At 43.7% G+C, this 19,139-nt stretch overlaps 1 non-coding gene across 1 annotated transcript; it reads right to left on the bottom strand.

Moving 5' to 3' along the window:
* Positions 1–17,680: 17,680 nt before the first annotated feature.
* Trnap-cgg (transfer RNA proline (anticodon CGG)) lies at positions 17,681–17,755 on the bottom strand. Its single transcript has one exon. It is a non-coding gene; the product is annotated as a tRNA-Pro (tRNA).
* Positions 17,756–19,139: the final 1,384 nt, after the last annotated feature.

Genomic DNA, 19,139 nt, shown 5'->3' with positions numbered 1-19,139 from the left:
GCCTTTCTGTCCACAATCCATATTTTCTAATGTCACTGCTTACTTAATTTAAAATATAACAGGAAGCAGCAAGAACGATTAACGGAGTAATGCTTGTTGCAACTGTCAAAACTGGATCATCTGTTTCGTAATACTTATTTAATAGATACGTAATTCACCATATCTTTCGGAAATGTTACAAAGTACACTGTGAGCCACTGTTAACTTCTCCATCGCCACAAAACAAGAACAACTCGGATAAAAAATAAGTGTCGTGTGACTAGGGCCTCCCGTCGGGTAGACTGTTCGCCGGGTGCAAGTCTTTCGATTTGACGCCACTTCGGCGACTTGCGCGTCGATGGGGATGAAATGATGATGATGCTGATTAGGACAACACAACACCCAGTCCCTGAGCGGAGAAAATCTCCGACCCATACGGGAATCGAACCCGGGCCGTTAGGTATGACATTCAGTCGCGCTGACCACTCAGCTACCGGGGGCGGACGGAGAACTTGAATGAACAAGCTTTATTGCAAATAAACATTTGTGCCTTAAGCACGAGGCAAGCACGATTGCGGAAGAAATTCAACAATTGTGCAGCTTACAAAACCAAACACACCTCTCCCGCTTTCAGAGCAACTGCACAATTGTCGCATAAAATACGGCGGCTAATAGTACGCCGCGGCACGGCAGGGAGAACTGAATGACGCTACCACAGCCTCTTCGTATTCTCTTTCTCTTCATCCTTACCCCCACTCCACAACCAACTGTTTCGATGCAGAAACTCGAGTAGGAGGGGGGAGGGGTTGAAACAAAACGTCTAAATGTCTCAGGACATTTGTTCTCAAAATTTCCTTTCCCGTCTTTTCCAGTAACTTCCCTGAAAATTCGAGGTTTTTCCAAACAAATCGCCACCCTGAGGGCAAAGTCAGTGCGGATATCTTCAAAATCTTGGGGTTTAATAGAGAATTAATACGATAAGTTGATCGAGAACATTCAATACAATAAATACGTTTTGAAAAAGCAAAGTAGTTTTTCAGGCCCTCTGCTGTTCTTAATTTAAAATAAACGACTTAGGAGACCATATGAGCAGCCGTCTTAAACCTCTGTGTAAGGAAACGCTGTCGTTTACACTGTAGTAAAGTCAACAGATGGCCAAAAGGAGTCTGAAAATGATTTACACGAGGTATCTGCTTGATGCGAAAAGTGGCTGGCTGTCGACCCTGAACATTAAAAAGCGTGACGTCCTCATATGAATCATAAAAGAATTCAAATTAAAGAAATTCTGTTAAATTTCTGTTACACGATAAATCACACGAGTTTAACTATATACACGGGGATTAAAACTACGAACAACTTTAACTAGAAGCATAATGTAAAAACGTTGTAGGGAAGGCGAACCAAACACTGCGATTTTTTGGCAGAACACTTAGAAGATGCAACAGGTCTACTAGAGAGAAAGCTTACACTACGCTTGTACGTCATCTCCTGGAGTATTGCTGCATGATACCGGATCCTCACCAGATACGACTGAGAGAGGACATCGAAAACTTCAAAGGAGTGCAGCTCGTTTTGTATTATCGAGAGATAGGTGCGTAAATGTCACGGATATGATGAGCGATTTTGCGTGGCAATAGTTAAGACAAAGGCGTTTTTCAATGGGGCAAGATCGTTTCAGGAAACTTCAATCACCGACTTTCTCCACCGAATGCGAAAATAATTTTTGCCTCCCACCTGCATTGGGAGATATGCCCATACTGATAACATAAGAGAAATCAGGTCGCACGGAAATACTTTACACGTGCTTCTCGAGGGTCGAGAGTTCGAGAAATAGTATGAAAATGGTATTATGAACACTCTGCCAAGCAGTTATATGTGAACTGCAGAACTGTGATGTACATGTGCATATTGAAAGTTTTTATAGTTTCACCTGACTGTCGATAGCTTCAAGCGATACAAACAGATCACGAATTCAGTTATTTTCGGCAAGTTTTGCTGTCTTGCTCTCTGACAAGTGGATCGTAAAAACTCATCATCAGCGATTTCGTACAAATTTTTATGTAGCGCTTGGACACAAACTAAAGAGACAGAAAAGGGAGCTCCAGTAGAAATAAAAAAAGCAATTTTAACGCGTTTCGAGTGAGGCATGAGACATTTATGCGAGCGTATTCTCCAGGCAGATGTTGATACAGCGGGCAGAGCACAGAACGGTTATCAGAGTCTCGTGGGTTCAAGTCTCTATGCGAAAACTTTTTTATTTTCCATTTTTACGTTACTTACACTGCAAGTAAACCGAATAATGCTCAGTATGTAGTATTTATTAATATTATCCTAAAAAGAAAGGCAAAAGAAAGTTTGGGATTACAAATAGGGATCGTAAAATACAATTAGGTTCTGCAACTACTTTACGATGATATTTTACACACGCTGGGGTGACATTCATTGTAAAGACAATGGCAGGAGTAATTTTCCTGGCATCTTGCACACATTGTAACTGCCGCATTTTTACTATGACATCGTTGTTTTAAAACACTCACAGAAGGTTCTCGCTCATCGAACAGTTTGGCAGCAGACCACGCCTAAGCGCACCATGTCGCCAAACATTGGCGAGGATGGCTGGTGATGTACTATGGGACGTATATTGACGCAGTGTTGTCCACATGTGATTTGTTTTTCTCTTTCTGAAAGACATTACAGCAGTTTTGAAGCTATTTGACCAAAGTCTTTGCCTGTCAATAAATTGGACATAGCAGGGTTGGACTAACAGAGTTCTTTTTTTTTTTTGGGGGGGGGGGGGCAGAGATCACTTTAACAAAGTACGACGGGAATCTCTCTTAATCTTGACAAATCCCGTCGTATAATTGTAAATTTCTTTGTCGTCCCCATGGGTTAATTAACAGGAGAAATTCTTTCTCCTGCACGTAGGATTTCATGATACAAATACAATTTATTGAGCACTAGCTTAGCGTCCGCTGCTTCACCCGCTTAGACTGTGTGGTCTGCAGTTTCTTTTGTTGTTACTTAATTGAATTTTTATCTTGTTCACAAATCGTAACACTTTATAAGCTTTTCACGCTAATTAAGGTCATATAATCATGTTTTTTCCGAGACTACCTCTGAGCAAAAACTAATTCTGGTAGTTGGAGTCCAAAGTTATTGCTAATCAAGCCTTTTGTGTTCTTGTGGATACACTTCCATAGCAACTTCCATACCATCACAAATATTTTTTGACATTTAAACGAGAAGTGAAATGCCAGTTTTCATAAAATTACGTTTTAAACTTTTTTAATGTAACGAAATAATTTCTTAAAAATTTTCTTCCCCTCTTGCATCCTCTTACGGGTTGAATTTCTAAAAACAGAGAAGCAATGTATTTTTGTTCCTAACTGAGAAGCCAAATTAAAATTTTCGTAGTTTTAGTTTCATAGTTTTAGTTTTAAAAATGCTTTCTTCTTAGGTCTACAACTTTGCTTCCGCCGTTTTGCAATAGACGGCAGTAGCGGCAAGTTGGTCATAGCTGTAATACAGGGTGATTCAAAAAGAATACCACAACTTTAAAATGTGTATTTAATGAAAGAAACATAATATAACCTTCTGTTATACATAATTACAAAGAGTATTTAAAAAGGTTTTTTTTCACTCAAAAACAAGTTCAGAGATGTTCAATATGGCCCCCTCCAGACACACGAGCAATATCAACCCGATACTCCAACTCGTTCCACACTCTCTGTAGCATATCAGGCGTAACAGTTTGGATAGCTGCTGTTATTTCTCGTTTCAAATCATCAATGGTGGCTGGGAGAGGTGGCCGAAACACCATATACTTAACATACCCCCATAAGAAAAAATCGCAGGGGGTAAGATCAGGGCTTCTTGGAGGCCAGTGATGAAGTGCTCTGTCACGGGCTGCCTCGGGTAGTTTGGTTTTCAGCCTAGTCAACAGCGCCTCAAGCGAAGAAATGTACAACTAAATGAAACTTTATAGCTCCCTTAATTCGCCGACAGATAGTGCTTAGCTCTGCCTTTTGTCGTTGCAGAGTTTTAAATTCCTAAAGTTGTGGTATTCTTTTTGAATCACCCTGTACAATAAGCTTAGGCATCTGTAAACATAATGCCATAAAAATGTTAGTCGATTTGTGATTGCTTCATAAGGCTATTCTCGATTAAGTACGTCAACTTACGTACCTATTTCTCGCCATTTGCTGGAAGTTTTAATTTTCTGCTGTAACATGAAGAAATCTGCGGCTGTGGCTCTTAAAATGCTGGGTAAGACCAATGGTGAGGGAACTATTAGTGGAAGACCGTGCAGAGAATGTTTTCAACGCCTTTAAGAACGGTGACTTTGATGTCGAAGACCGGCATGGCGGTGGAAGACGGAACGTTTTCGTAGCTACTGAAACAGACGAAGACAGTCACAGGACATCATTATCGAAAGCAATTGATGCTTTCGAGCCCAGCACTGAAACACTAACGGCCACAATACAGCGATAGACACGTAAAGGTAATTTTTCAGCAGACCAGTACTACATCCCATGTCACAAAACTCGTCAAAATATGCATGGAAACGTTGAAATGAGAAGTCCTATCCCTCCCGCCGCATTCTCCATACGCTGCTCTCTCTGACTACCACCTTTTTCGATCAGTGGCATACAGTCTGGCTGTCCAGCACTTCCCATCATATGAACAAGTGCGAAATTGAATCGATTCATGGATCCCCACAAAAGACGCTCAGTTCTTCCGCCACGGGATTCGTATGCAGTCCGAAAGATGGGAGAATTTCGTGGCCAGCGATGGGAAATACTATGAAACCATAATTTTTTGTTAGTTGTTCACAATAAAGCCTCGAACTTCGAGAAAAAAACGACGGAAACGAAGTTGTAGACCTAGTAGTAAAATATTTTCACAAAAAATCTCATCCCCTATATCACGCCCTTAGAGGTTCAATTTCCAAAAACATTGAAACTCGTATTTTTTTATTTGTAACCGAGACGTCAAATTTGAATTTTCTTACACGTGGCCTTAAAAATACTTTGGTAGTTCTTCAATAATCACATATTTTAAAGAAAAGCCTTCACCCACTGTTTCAACCCCAAGGTGTTTCGAATAAATGGTGAAACACTTATTTCTTTATTTCTGACCCAGAAACCAAATACCAATTTTCGTAGATCTAGCTTCAAACTTGATAGCGACATTAAAAAAAAATTATCCCCCATTTCACCCGCTTAGCGTTGGAATTTCGAAAAATTCTTCTTAAACGACACCTGTAGTATAATATCCACATCGTTTCTATGATTAGTGGTTCGGACAGTACAATGGTCGGTCAGTCAGGACATTGCCTTTTACGTAGGCCTACAGAGAAAATTATCTCGTTTTATTTGTAGTGGTGTCAGTAACGTGTAGGGAATCAATCCCACGAGCCACGAATTACCGTTCTGTAATCTTACCGCTACGCCGACCGCTCCTTGCATACATGGCTGACGGCTCGTTCGACCCGTGAGAAATTGCTATTTTTTTTTTCTAAACGCGTGGCCATCTGGCGGTCCCATTGCTGTCAGTTTTGTTTCTGGCCAGGCCGTATATACGGGGTGTTACAAAAAGTACGGCCAAACTTTCAGGAAACATTCCTCACACACAAATAAAGAAAAGATGTTATGTGGACATGTGTCCGGAAACGCTTAATTTCCATGTTAGAGCTCATTTTAGTTTCGTCAGTATGTACTGTACTTCCTCGATTCACCGCCATGATTTCATACGGGATACTCTACCTGTGCTGCTAGAACATGTGCCTTTACAAGTACGACAAAACATGTGGCTCATGCACGATGAAGCTCCTGCACATTTCAGTCGAAGTGCTCGTACGCTTCTCAACAACAGATTCGGTGACCGATGGATTCGTAGAGGCGGACCAATTCCATGGCCTCCACGCTCTCCTGACCTCAACACTCTTGAGTTTCATTTATGGAGGCATTTGAAAGCTCTTGTCTACGCAACCCCGGTACCAAATGTAGAGACTCTTCGTGCTCGTATTGTGGACGGCTGTGATACAATACGCCATTCTCCAGGGCTGCATCAGCGCATCAGGGATTCCATGCGACGGAGGGTGGATGCATGTATCCTCGCTAACGGAGGACATTTTGAACATTTCCTGTAACAAAGTGAAGTCACGCTGGTACGTTCTGTTGCTGTGTGTTTCCATTCCATGATTAATGTGATTTGAAGAGAAGTAATAAAATGAGCTCTAACATGGAAAGTAAGCGTTTCCGGACACATGCCCACATAACATATTTTCTTTATTTGTGTGTGAGGAATGTTTCCTGAAGCCGGCCGAAGTGGCCGTGCGGTTAAAGGCGCTGCAGTCTGGAACCGCAAGACCGCTACGGTCGCAGGTTCGAATCCTGCCTCGGGCATGGATGTTTGTGATGTCCTTAGGTTAGTTAGGTTTAACTAGTTCTAAGTTCTAGGGGACTAATGACCTCGGCAGTTGAGTCCCATAGTGCTCAGAGCCATTTTTTTGTTTCCTGAAAGTTTGGCCGTACCTTTTTGTAACACCCTGTATACCACAAATGTGGACGAAATCGGTGGATGACTAGTAGGCTCGCGGTCCCCTTGTGAGAGCTGCAGTAGCCAGGCTGTCCCAGCGGCAGAGTGTAACACACGTTGCCCTCCCCGCTTACGTGACGCACTGCGCGGCAGACGGCTTCGGCTTCTGCGGGTCGCGGCTTCGCGCTCTCGGCGGACGACAGGAAGTACGCCTGTCGCCGCCAATGGAGTGATCCCGTTCCAGGTACCGCAAGAGCCCCGTCGGCGTCGGCGTCGCCGATCGGCCGCGTCGTGTCCTATCCGGACCCGTCAGCCGGTAGCAAAAAAGCAGCCGCATCTGCATACCAGTCCGCAGACTGTTGTAGCTCTAATTGAGCGCGGGTTCTCATGCTAACTGCAGCATGCGTCTCTCCACTACTCGCTGAACGACCCGCAGTTTTTTGGACGGTTTTCTCATTTAAAGTTCACGTCTCGTTAGTGTAAGGGAAAACTGACAGTACACATAGACCAACTTTCATGGTGAGACACACGGCGAACGTCATTTTCAAAACTGTTCCTTTTACCAGTTGCACTCCAAGCTATTCTCATTCTTTTTCTGCCCGTCAAGTGATCTGCCCTACATACAAAAAATTATCGACTGGTCCTATGACATCACTTTTAATTTCTGCAATTTACTTTCCGATATATTAATTAGGGATACGTTGGAGATGGTTTTAGCGGAACCGACAAAAAAAGCAGTGTGTAGATTTGTCAGTGTTTTCATTTATATTTAAATTATTTTCTTGTAAATAATTTATGTAATCAAGGATTACAATGTGCCGGCCGGGGTGGCCGAGCGGTTCTAGGCGCTTCAGTCCGGAACCGCGCTGCTGCTACGGTCGTACGTTCGAATCCTGGCCCGGGCATGGCAGTGTGTGATGCCGCTAGGTTAGTTAGGTTTAAGCAGTTCTAAGACTAGGGGACTGATGACCTCATATGTTAAGTCCCATAGTGCTTACAACTATTTGAACCATTTGTAATGAACTATTACTCCCCCGGATGGCGAGAGCTCTACAGCACAGGCTTCCGGGAGACAAAGATCTGATTTGGTTTCTCACATTCAACTAGATAAATACTGAGCTGGTAACGACGTCCCGTCTCTGGTACACACTATGCAAACACTTGTTTTCTTCCCCCGTCGGAGATTCGAGTCCTCCCTCGGGCAGGGGCGTGTGTGTTGTCCATAGCGTAAGTTAGTTTAAGTTCGATTAAGTAGGGTGTAAGATTAGGGACTGATGACCTCAGCAGTTTGGTCACATACCGTCGTCACGCTTGAACAAGGTATTTACGACAGACGCAGACAGATGGGATACACAGAATCCTTCCGGGGTGCGGGGCGATGGCGACTGCATCAGCCCACAAAATGCCGCTAACAGTGCCAAACTCGGTATACAACACCAACCACGTAGAGAAGAAAGATAAGAAAGAAATATTATTAACCATTACTAGATGGTATAGAATTACGTACCGAAAATTAAAATAAATAGTCATGTTGACTGATAAATTTTGTATAGCAAATTTCATTAAATGTTGAAACGAATGAAACATTTTCCTTCGACGTATCCGATTTTCGATGCTCATCAAAGATTCTTCCAGAGTTACTTGTTTTCAGATTGTTGCAGTGCAGTTGAAGCACGATGGTGAAGAAACATTCCTTTCATCTTTATAATTCCTACATTCCTCATCTGCCCGATCGTGTATACCTGTTTTAAAGAAATACGTGAGATAGTCTTTAAAGTTTTGATTACCACCTCGAAAAAAAATAAAGTAACAGAATCAGTGCTTTGTTTGTATGTAAATACATATCCGCACTTCTAGTCCGCATCGAAATAATAGCGTCATAGGATGGCAGCATGCAACCTTCATTCTGTTTTGACTACCTTACGTGCTTCGCTACTCTGGCGCGATTACGAGTATTTCAATGTGTCCCACGACTGTAGGTATGTACCTGTTCAAAAAGAAAAGGTTACGTTACTATAATTTTTCGCTTGGTAAGACTTTAGGAACATTCCTCGCAGTTTTCGCCCTTTTTCTTAAATAGCACCGAGCGAGGTCGCGCAGTGGTTAGCACACTGGACTCGCATTCGGGAGGACGACGGTTCAATCCCGCGTCCGGCCATCCTGATTTAGGTTTTCCGTAATTTCCCAAAATTGTCAAGGTAAATGCCGGTATCGCACGGCCGACTTCCTTCCCCGTCCTTCCCTGATCCGACGAGACCGATGACCTCGCAGTTTGGTCTCTTCCCATAAACAACCGAACACAACCCAACCTTAAATAGCTTATCTCGCAAATTTCCCCCGTTTCAGTATTTTCATCGACTTCACTGATTTAATTTCAAATTTCCCTTCTCTTAGGCTTCACTATCATTTCTGCTCAGGCCCTAGAAGCGGCGTATATATGCAGACAGCCTCACAGGCAAAGTAACTGTAAAATATAATGATCGTATCACACTACAGACCTGGAGACTCCTGCGGAGTTCGTCCGCTGCTGCAAGTCTTTTTATTTAATGCCATTTCAGCGATTTACGCTTCGATGAAGATAAAATATTGAGGAAACACAAACACCCAATCCACGAGACGAGAAAAACGCCGACTCGTCCTGAAACGAACCCCGGCGCTCCAAGATCTACGCTGCACTTAAAGACTGATTTAAATGACTGTTCGGGCCTCTAGCCGTCAGCTGAAAGCGGTCTCTGAGGTGTTTCTACGTATCCACATCCAGAATGTGCTCCTCTGTTCCACGTTCTTGGGGAATTCCACTAATCTTGCTAACCTGAGGCGGTTAGTAAAGACCAAAATTCCATTGTGGTGGGAGGATGTAATTCTCTGGGTTTGTATACTTAAATGGATATGACCTGCAGCCGTCTAGAGCGAAATTAGAATTATATATTAATACCTTCAGCTGCTGACGGGCGGGTGAAAATGTGTGGCCCGACCGGGGCTCGAACAGACGTTCAACTGTTGAGCAACTGACCGCGCAGATAAACGAAGGGGGCTACCAACGGTGTCTGCTGGAGGACCGTTCAGGGAATGTTGCTGGGGTATGGGCCTCTGCAGCAGGCGCTTTTTTCATGTTCCCATGCTGACTGCTGTTCATCAGCGACGAAGGCTGGAATTTGCACGCCAGTCACGCACCTGGACGTTCACTCAGTGGCGACAGGTGGCCTATTCAGATGAACCATGTTTCATGTACCATCGGCGTGAAACGTCAGACAGCAAACACCCCGCACCCATCGTCGGAATAGTCCAGGGTGGAAGAAGGAGCGTTATGGTCTGAGGAATGTTTGCAGTGGATTCCCTGGGTTACCTGTCGTTCTAGAAGGTACAGTGGACCAATACACGTATGCATATCTCCTTTGGGATCATGTCCACCCCTACATGCAATTCGTTTCTTCGCAGCACGACGGCACCTAGCAGCAGGACAATGCAAAGTGTCATACAGCTCGCGGTGTACGTGCGTGGTTCGATGACCACCAGGATGAGCCGGGGGTGTGGGGTGTACAACACTGACCACCGATGTTCCCGGATTTAAACTCAATCGAGAATCTGCGGGACCACGTCGTTCGAACCGTTCAAGCCGCTGGTCCTCAACCAAGAAACCTAGCGCAGCTGGCCACGACTCTGCAGTCGGCACGGCTCCACGTCCCTGTCGCTACCTTCTAGAACCTCACTGACTGTCTTCCTGCACGTCTCGCAGCAGTCCGCGCGCAAAAGATGGGTATTGGGCTTTTGACAGATGGTCACATTACTGTGATTGGACAGTGTAATATGTGTGCTTAAAAGTTGATAAGTTTCGTAGTCATTTCTGTCATATGACAGGTGATTACAGATAATTACACCATAAGAATATTTCTGAGATGTACCACCAATAATGGTTAAGTCCAACATTCAGAAACATACCGTATAAGAAACAATGTACGCTAAGAATTTATCGGGCAGATCAAAAACAGAAAGAAATAGGACCTAGGCCAGGAATCGAATCTTCGAACTCGAGTACTGTAAAGCAAAACACTACCCGCTGCACTAACTGTGGAGCACATCTACATCTACGTCCATACTCCGTAAGCCACCTGACGGTGTGTGGCGGAGGGTACCCTGAGTACCTCTATCGGTTCTCCCTTCTATTCCAGTCTCGTATTGTTCCTGGAAAGAAGGATTGTCGGTATGCTTCTGTGTGGGCTCCAATCTCTCTGATTTTATCCTCATGGTCTCTTCGCGAGATATACGCAGGAGGGAGCAATATACTGCTTGACTCTTCGGTGAAGGTATGTTCTCGAAACTTTAACAAAAGCCCGTACCGAGCTACTGAGCGTCTCTCCTGCAGAGTATTCCACTGGAGTTTATCTGTCATCTCCGTAACGCTTTCGCGATTACTAAATGATCCTGTAACGAAGCGCGCTGGTCTCCGTTGGATCTTTTCTATCTCTTCTATCAAGCCTATCTGGTACGGATCCCACACTGCTGAGCAGTATTCAAGCAGTGGGTGAACAAGCGTACTGTAACCTACTTCCTTTGTTTTCGGATTGTATTTCCTTAGGATTCTTCCAATGAATCTCAGTCTGGCATCTGCTTTACCGACGATCAACTTTATATGATCAATCCATTTTAAATCACTCCTAATGCGTACTCCCAGACAATTTATGGAATTAACTGTTTCCAGTTGCTGACCAGCTATTTTGTAGCTAAATGATAAGGGATCTATCTTTCTATGTATTCGCAGCACATTACACTTGTCTACATTGAGATTCAATTGCCATTCCCTGCACCATGCGTCAATTCGCTGCAGATACTTATGCGTTTCAGTACAATTTTCCATTGTTACAACTTCTCGATACACCACAGCATCATCTGCAAAAAGCCTTAGTGAACTTCCGATGTCATCCACAATGTCATTTATGTATATTGTGAATAGCAATGGTCCTATGACACTCCCCTGCGGCACACCTGAAATCACTCTTACTTCGGAAGACTTTTCTCCATTGAGAATGACATGCTGCGTTCTGTTATCTAGGAACTCTTCAATCCAATCACAAAATTGGTCTGATAGTGTAGTGACGTAACAAGACTGTTACGCCACTTGAGGTAGCCGATTGAAAGAAAGGCACGCGTACACACACGCCGACGGGCGTGAATTCTGGAACAGGATAACTATTGAATGGTAGCAAGAAAAGTACGTAGCTGCTTTATACTTAACTTTATTAGTTGATGACTACAGCATTCTTCTTGACACATTTATACTATAACTCTCAAAGTAGGTAAGGCTAATGGCGCCTTGCTAGGTCGTAGCCATGGACTTAGCAGAAGGCTATTCTAACTGTCTCTCGGCAAATGAGAGGAAGGCTTCGTCCGTATTGTCTCTAGCAATGTCGTCGTACAACTGGGGCGAGTGCTTGTTCGTATCACGAGACCTGCCTTGTGGTGGCGCTAGGTCTGCGATCACTCAGTGGCGACACGCGGGTCCGACATGTACTAAATGGACCGCGGCCGATTTAATCTACCACCTAGCAAGTGTGGTGTCTGGCGGTGACACCACAGATAGTCAATATGCTCTTACTTTGTTCATTAAACGACTGTGGGAACCTGTATCGAACGCCTTGCGGAAGTCAAGAAACGCGGCAGCTACCTGGGAACCCGTGTCTATGGCCCTCTGAGTCTCGTGGACGAATAGCGCGAGCTGGGTTTCACACGATCGTCTTTTTCGAAACCCATGCCGATTCCTACAGAGTAGATTTCTAGTCCCCATAAAAGTCATTATACTCGAACATAATATGTGTTCCAAAATTCTGCAACCTTATCGACGTTAGAGATATAGGTCTATAGTTCTTCACATCTGTTCGACGTCCCTTATTGAAAACGGGGATGACCTGTGCCCTTTTACAATCTTTTGTAACGCTACGCTCTTCTAGAGACGTACGGTACACTGCTGCAAGAAAGGGGGGGGGGGGGGGGGGGCGGGCAAGTTCCTTCGCGTACCCTGTGTAAAATCGAACTGGTATCCCATCAGCGGCCTTTCCTCTTTTGAGCGATTTTAATTGTTTCTCTATCTCTCTGTCGTCTATTTCGATATCTATCATTTTGTCATCTGTACGACAATCTAGAGAAGCAACTATAGTGCAGTCTTCGTCTGTGAAACAGCTTTGGAAAAAGACATTTAGTATTTCGGCCTTTAGTCTGTCATCCTCTGTTTCAGTACCATTTTGGTCACAGAGTGTCTGGACATTTTGTTTTGATCCACCTACCGCTTTGACATAAGACCAAAATTTCTTAGGATTTCCTGCCAAGTCAGTACATAGAAGATTACTTTCGAATTCATTGAACGCCTCTCGCATAGCCCTCCTTACACTAAATTTCGCTTCGCGTAATTTTTGTTTGTCTGCAAGGCTTTGGCTATGTTTATGTTTGCTTCCGCAGCAGTTTTCTAACTCGGTTGTTGTACCACGGTGGCTCTTTTCCATCTATTACGATCCTGCTTGGCACATACTCATCTAACGCATATTGTACGATGGTTTTGAACTTTGTCCACTGATCCTCAACACTATCTGTACTTGAGACAAAACTTTTGTGTTGAGCCGTCAGGTACACTGTAATCTGCTTTTTGTCACTTCTGTTAAACAGAAAAATCTTCCTACCTTTTTTAATATTTCTATTTACGGCTGAAACCATCGATGCCGTAACCGCTTTATGATCGCTGATTCCCTGTTCTGCGTTAACTGTTTCAAATAGTTCGGGTCTGTTTGTCACCAGAAGGTCTAATATGTTATCGCCACGAGTCGGTTCTCTGTTTAACTGCTCAAGGTAGTTTTCAGATAAAGCACTTAAAAAAATTTCACTGGATTCTTTGTCCCTGCCACCCGTTATGAACATTTGAGTCTCCCAGTCTATATCCGGCAAATTAAAATCTCCACCCAGAACTATAACATGGTGGGGAAATCTACTCGAAATATTTTCCAAGTTATCCTTCAGGTGCTCAGCCACAACAGCTGCTGAGCCAGGGGGCCTATAGAGACATCCAATTACCATCTGAGCCTGCTTTAACCGTGACCTTCACCCATATCATTTCACATTTCGGATGCCCGTCACGCACAGCTTCAGTGTAGTGAAGGAAATTTTATCAGAAATATTTTTGTATTGTTGGTATGCAAAGAATAGCGCGGTGGCGCCAGAGTCCTCGAATTTTGGTTGACTCTGTGTAATCTTTAGTTGAATTGTAATTCATTTTGACACCTGATGTCAAAATACCCGACTTAATTTCTTCCATTCGTTGTGGACGTTTGCCTACAATCAAGGTAGACCGTGCAATGTCATCAGCAGAGCTAAATTCGTCTCGTATTTCAGGAATTCTGCAACTATAGTTTACTTTTTTATTTACATCGGAAGTAGTCTTGAGGCTACAGCCTCTTACATAATACTCGTGGTCTCTGAAACCAGGTACTCTAGTCGTTGATCTCAGATGGATACACAACGAGTACCTTTGGTAGCTGGAAGCGGGTAGCGGTGCGGCCTTGGGAATGCCCTGTGAAGCGGTTCGCGGCGGGTGAGACTCCCCCCTGCCCCACGTGAATACATTTCACGCTACACTGGACACTGGATGGCGACCGATCATCTTCGCGATTACTAGGGCGCAGCCTTGCTGGTTGCCACCAGCGAAGCACACCGTTTTCTGCGCGTCTGACGTACATGATCACAGCCGTCGTCTGTAATCGGATGCAGAGTAACGGTAGAGGCTGGCACGGAAATTCCTGATAGTGCTTCTAAAACGTATCTTTATACAACCGAAGATATTATTAAACCCACAGGGAATTATCCGCGAAAGTAGTTATTTTTTCTTCTTCTTAATTTACTGGCTTTCGGGGTGTGCCCACACAGCCATCCCAATTGTGGAACTGTCAATTATGACGGTACGAACGTGAAGACCACACAACACCCCGTCCCCGAGCGGAGAAAATGTCCGACCCGACAGGAATTGAACCCAGGAGCCTTCTATTAGCAATTCGCCGTGCTGACCGCGCGGCTACCGACGTGCACACGAAATTAATTCAACTTTCACAGCTTCAGCCCCCGATGGCTCATTCAGTTATCTATAGCTCGAATAACGGCTGAACCGGTCACCAGATTCCAGTTGAAGGTTGCCTAGCTAACAGATACCAAGGGCAACAAATATTTAATTTCCAGTATTTCATCCAATAATTGACAGGATTTAAAAAATTTAAATGCTGTGAATATACTCATTAAATGGTGTAATCTTACGTTAAAGGATTAACAGAACAAGTCAAGGATTGAAGCTAGAAGCTATGTAGATGGCTTGAGCCAGCATAACCCACGGCGCGCAAAATACTCAGTCTATATTCGTCCAGTATTTGAGAATGACAGCACTTAGCGACTTCCAACATACTTTACACATAGCTTCAAACTTTTTTTTTAATCTTTGTCACTGACATCCGCCCTTCACCCCCCCACCCCGCTCCCAAAAATAACATAATGAATCGGAAAAAGCTTATCGCTTTCTACATTTCCGCTGCTCATGCAGTAAAGTTTCATCATCAGGCTAGGTCTTTTATTTTATTACTTCTTTACCACTACCTCTATTCGCCATATATTTTGCAGACACTTTCCACTTACACCACTGAACGTATCATACACCGACGAGCCAAAAAGTTATGACCACCTGCTTCATAGCTTGTGTGTCCGACTTTGGAACGAAATACATAACTGACTCTGTGTATCGGGGACCCGACAGTTTCTTCGCGGGTCTGTGGAGATATGTGACATCAGATGTCTAAGCACAAGTCTTGTAATTCCCGTAAGTAACGAGTTGCTGATTTTTGTGTACGCAGTAGTGACTCCTGATAGCGCCCCAGTGGGTCCCGTAGGATTTATATCAGGCCGATTTGGTCGCTGACATCAACGTGAGTTCACCATTATGCTCCTCAAACCACTGGCTACGAGACACGGAGAATTACTCCGCTGAAAAATGACATCGCCGTCGGGGAAGACATCAAGCATGAAGGCATGGAGGTGGTTTGCAGCTGTCAGCGTGTGTTCGATTACTACCACAAGCCCCATGCAAGCGCAGGATTGTCTCCCATAGCGTAATACTGCTCCCACCACGTGGCGCACTGGACGTTTCGAGCCGCCGTTGATCTCTACGACGGCGTTTGTGGAGACGACAATCGAACTAGTGTCGTAAAAATTTGATTCACCCGAAGAGCCACTGATCGACGGTCAATACCCGATGGTCCTCTGCTCACTCCAATCGTAACTGACCATGTGTGTGGGTGTCCGCCCCGACAGCTGAGTGGTCAGCGTGACGGATTGCCGTCCTACGGGCCCGGGTTCGATTCCCGGCTGGGTCGGAGATTTTCTCCGCTCAGGGACTGGGTGTTGTGTTGTCTTCATCATCATTTCATCCCCATCCGGCGCGCAGGTGCACCAAGGCGGCCAATGACGCCAAACGCTCATTTCCATTTCATTTCCATGTCTGGGTCAACATGTGAACACCTTGGGGTGGTCTTCTGAGGAGCTCCATGTTCAACAATGTACGACGAACGGTGTGCTCTGAAGCACTTGTGCGTGCACCATCCTTGTGCTGCTTCAGCAGAGATGCCACAGATCACCATTTATTCTACTTTACAGAGCCGACAAACCTCCGAAGCCCACGTTCTGTGAAGAGTCGTGGACGTCCAACAATTTAGCTCCTAGTGGTAGTTTCACTGTTCTTGTACGTCTTTATGTAGATGCTTACGGCAGTAGCACGTGAAAATTCGACCAGCTTCGCTGTTTTCGAGATACTCGTTCGAAGGCTTTGCGTAATAGTAACCTGCCTTTGTCAAAGTCACTTATATCAATGGATTTCCCCATTTGCAGCCCATATCTTCCCTAGGGTGATGTCCCGTCCGTGTCTGCTCCACTTACATACTTCTCTTACTGCGTGACGTGCCCGCTGCACCACCACCGGATCCAACGTCGCGGTGGGCAGAGATCACGTTTTGGCTGATTACTGTATATCACTGTACGACACATAGTTCAGAAGATACGCTGTCATACACACTGAGATGCGTGAAAAATTTTCTTTTGTTAAAACAGAGGTCAAATTACCCACATGTTTCAAGCTGTTTTGTATAAGGCAGTTCGATTTATTTAAAGAATTGGGACTGGAATTATTGGTTTAGTCTGTCCTATGCATAACGCTTACAATCACATAAATGTACCTGTTGGCCGTCAGAGTATGTGAATGACATATAGATGGGGTGGACAAAAATATGGAAACACCAAACACAAAAGCAAATCATCATCATCTTCATCATATTGTCACCATAGACATAACACATTTTCATGCCTAATACACTGTACCAAAGTTGCTGGCATTCAAAGCACCTTCCAGTTCCTTAAAAAATGGATATATACGAGTACCAGTCTTTTATTGTGGCTAACGTTGCTGCCTCTGGATCACGGGGTCCCGACTTCGATTCCCGGCCGGGTTGGGCAACTTCTCTGCGCGGTGACTGGGTATTTGTGTTGTCCTCATCATTCGTGACAGTGGCTAGATTGGATTGTGTAAAACTGAACTGTGTAAAAATTGGGACTTTGTACCGGCGCTGATGACCGCATAGTTGAGCGCCCCACAAACCAAACATCAATCATCATCATCATCATCATCATCATCATCATCATCATCATCATCTTCATCCTATTATCACCATAAACATAACACATTTTCATGCCTAATACACTGTACCAAAGTTGCTGGCATTCAAAGCACCTTCCAGTTCCCTAGAAATGGATATATACGAGTACCAGTCTTTTATTGTTTTCAAGGGTATCTCATATAATTATTCCCGCAAAATAATAGCAAGTTCAGATACCGCTGGTGGAGGTGGATAGCGGTCACACACCCTTCTCTCCAAAGTAGACCACAAAGTCGCAATAATACTGAGATATGGTGACTGCTGTGGCCAGGGAAGATGCGATAATTCGTCCTCGTGTCCACAAAACCAGTACTGGACGACGCGAGCGACGTGAACAGGGGTTCTGCCGTCTTTGAACACAGCATGACTATTGGGGAACAAACAGGTTAGATGTCAATATAATATTTATCTTGAAACTTCCCAGCAGATTAAAACTGTGTTCCGGACCGAGACTCGAACTCGGGACCTTTGCCTTCCGCGGGCAAGTGCTCTACCAACTGAGCTACCCAAGCACGACTCACGCCCTGTCCTCACAGCTTTACTTCTGCCAGTATCTCGTCTCCTAATTTGCAACTTCACAGAAGATCTTCTGGGAGTCTTGCAGAACTAGCACTCCTGGAAGAAAGGATATTGCGGAGACATGGATTAGCCACAGCCTAGGGGATGTTTCCAGAATGAAATTTTCACCCTGCAGCGGGTGTGCGCTGATATGAAACTTCCTGGCAGATTAAAACTGTGTGCTGGACCGAGACTCGAACTCGGGATCTGTGCCTTTTGCGGGCAATATTTATATTTTTTCAGAAAAATCTGAATTTTATTTTCTATGCCTTCCATTGTCAGTTATTCTGCTCCCCAATTAGCAAAACTCGTTAAATACATTAATTATCTCATTTGCCAATCTGTTCTCTCAGCACCATTTCATAATCTTTCTTTTACTTTAATTCATCTTAAAATCACCTCTTTGCAAGACAATACCCATTCCTTTTAATAGATCTCCCAATCCCTTTAGCATCTCTGGCGTAATTACAATCTGATCGTCATACATTAAAATTGTTAATATTTCTCCATGGACGTTTATTAATTTCCCAGATTACTCTTTGGTTTAGTTACTCCTGTCGTGAAGTACAGATTGAATAAGATATGGGACAGGCTGTAACCATGTCTCACAACCTTCTGAATTATCTAATCGCTTTCGTATCCTTTCTCGTGGTGTCTCTTTAGAACACGAGTCATTAGCTACATTGGATTCTAAATTAATGTGGCATACAGCGCAATTAAAAAACGAGGAAATCATGTCGTAGCATATCCCTCCTTTCGGCAACAGAATTTATCATTTATCACTTACAGTTTCGTGTGGTAATTAATTATTTGTCAATCAGGAATGACTGGGACTTTTGGGCCGACAGAAAAGTTCCAGTCATACCTGATTAACAAATAATTAATTACCACACGAAACGTTTTATATATAGTATATATAAGGTTTCGTGTGGTAATTACTTATTTGTTAAAATATATATATAATATATATATATATATATTATATATATATATATATATATAATTTCAAAATTTTCTCGGTGTTAGACGTTACTCTCATTGTAAGCAAAGACTACAAGAAGAATTTGGCTAAAAGTAAAAAAAAATCAATTGTTTAAGGGAGTGGTTTCACTGTGGAATAAGATTTTCAAATATTTCACAAAATTAACTTTTATTATCGTAATAGGCAACAAATACCCGAAGACCTTGCCAAAAAGTAAACAATCAATTGTCTTAAGGATGTGGTTTCAGTTTGCAACCACTAGATTTCAACCAGCCATCATATATGATATATTTGAAAGTAAATTCTTTTTTCCTCGCTGATAACCGCTCATTTTTCCTAGACACAATCCAGAATCT

This window comes from Schistocerca serialis, chromosome 1 (assembly GCF_023864345.2).
Source record: "Schistocerca serialis cubense isolate TAMUIC-IGC-003099 chromosome 1, iqSchSeri2.2, whole genome shotgun sequence".
Taxonomy (NCBI): Eukaryota; Metazoa; Arthropoda; class Insecta; order Orthoptera; family Acrididae; genus Schistocerca; species Schistocerca serialis.
This window is presented reverse-complemented; position numbering and strand designations above follow the sequence as displayed.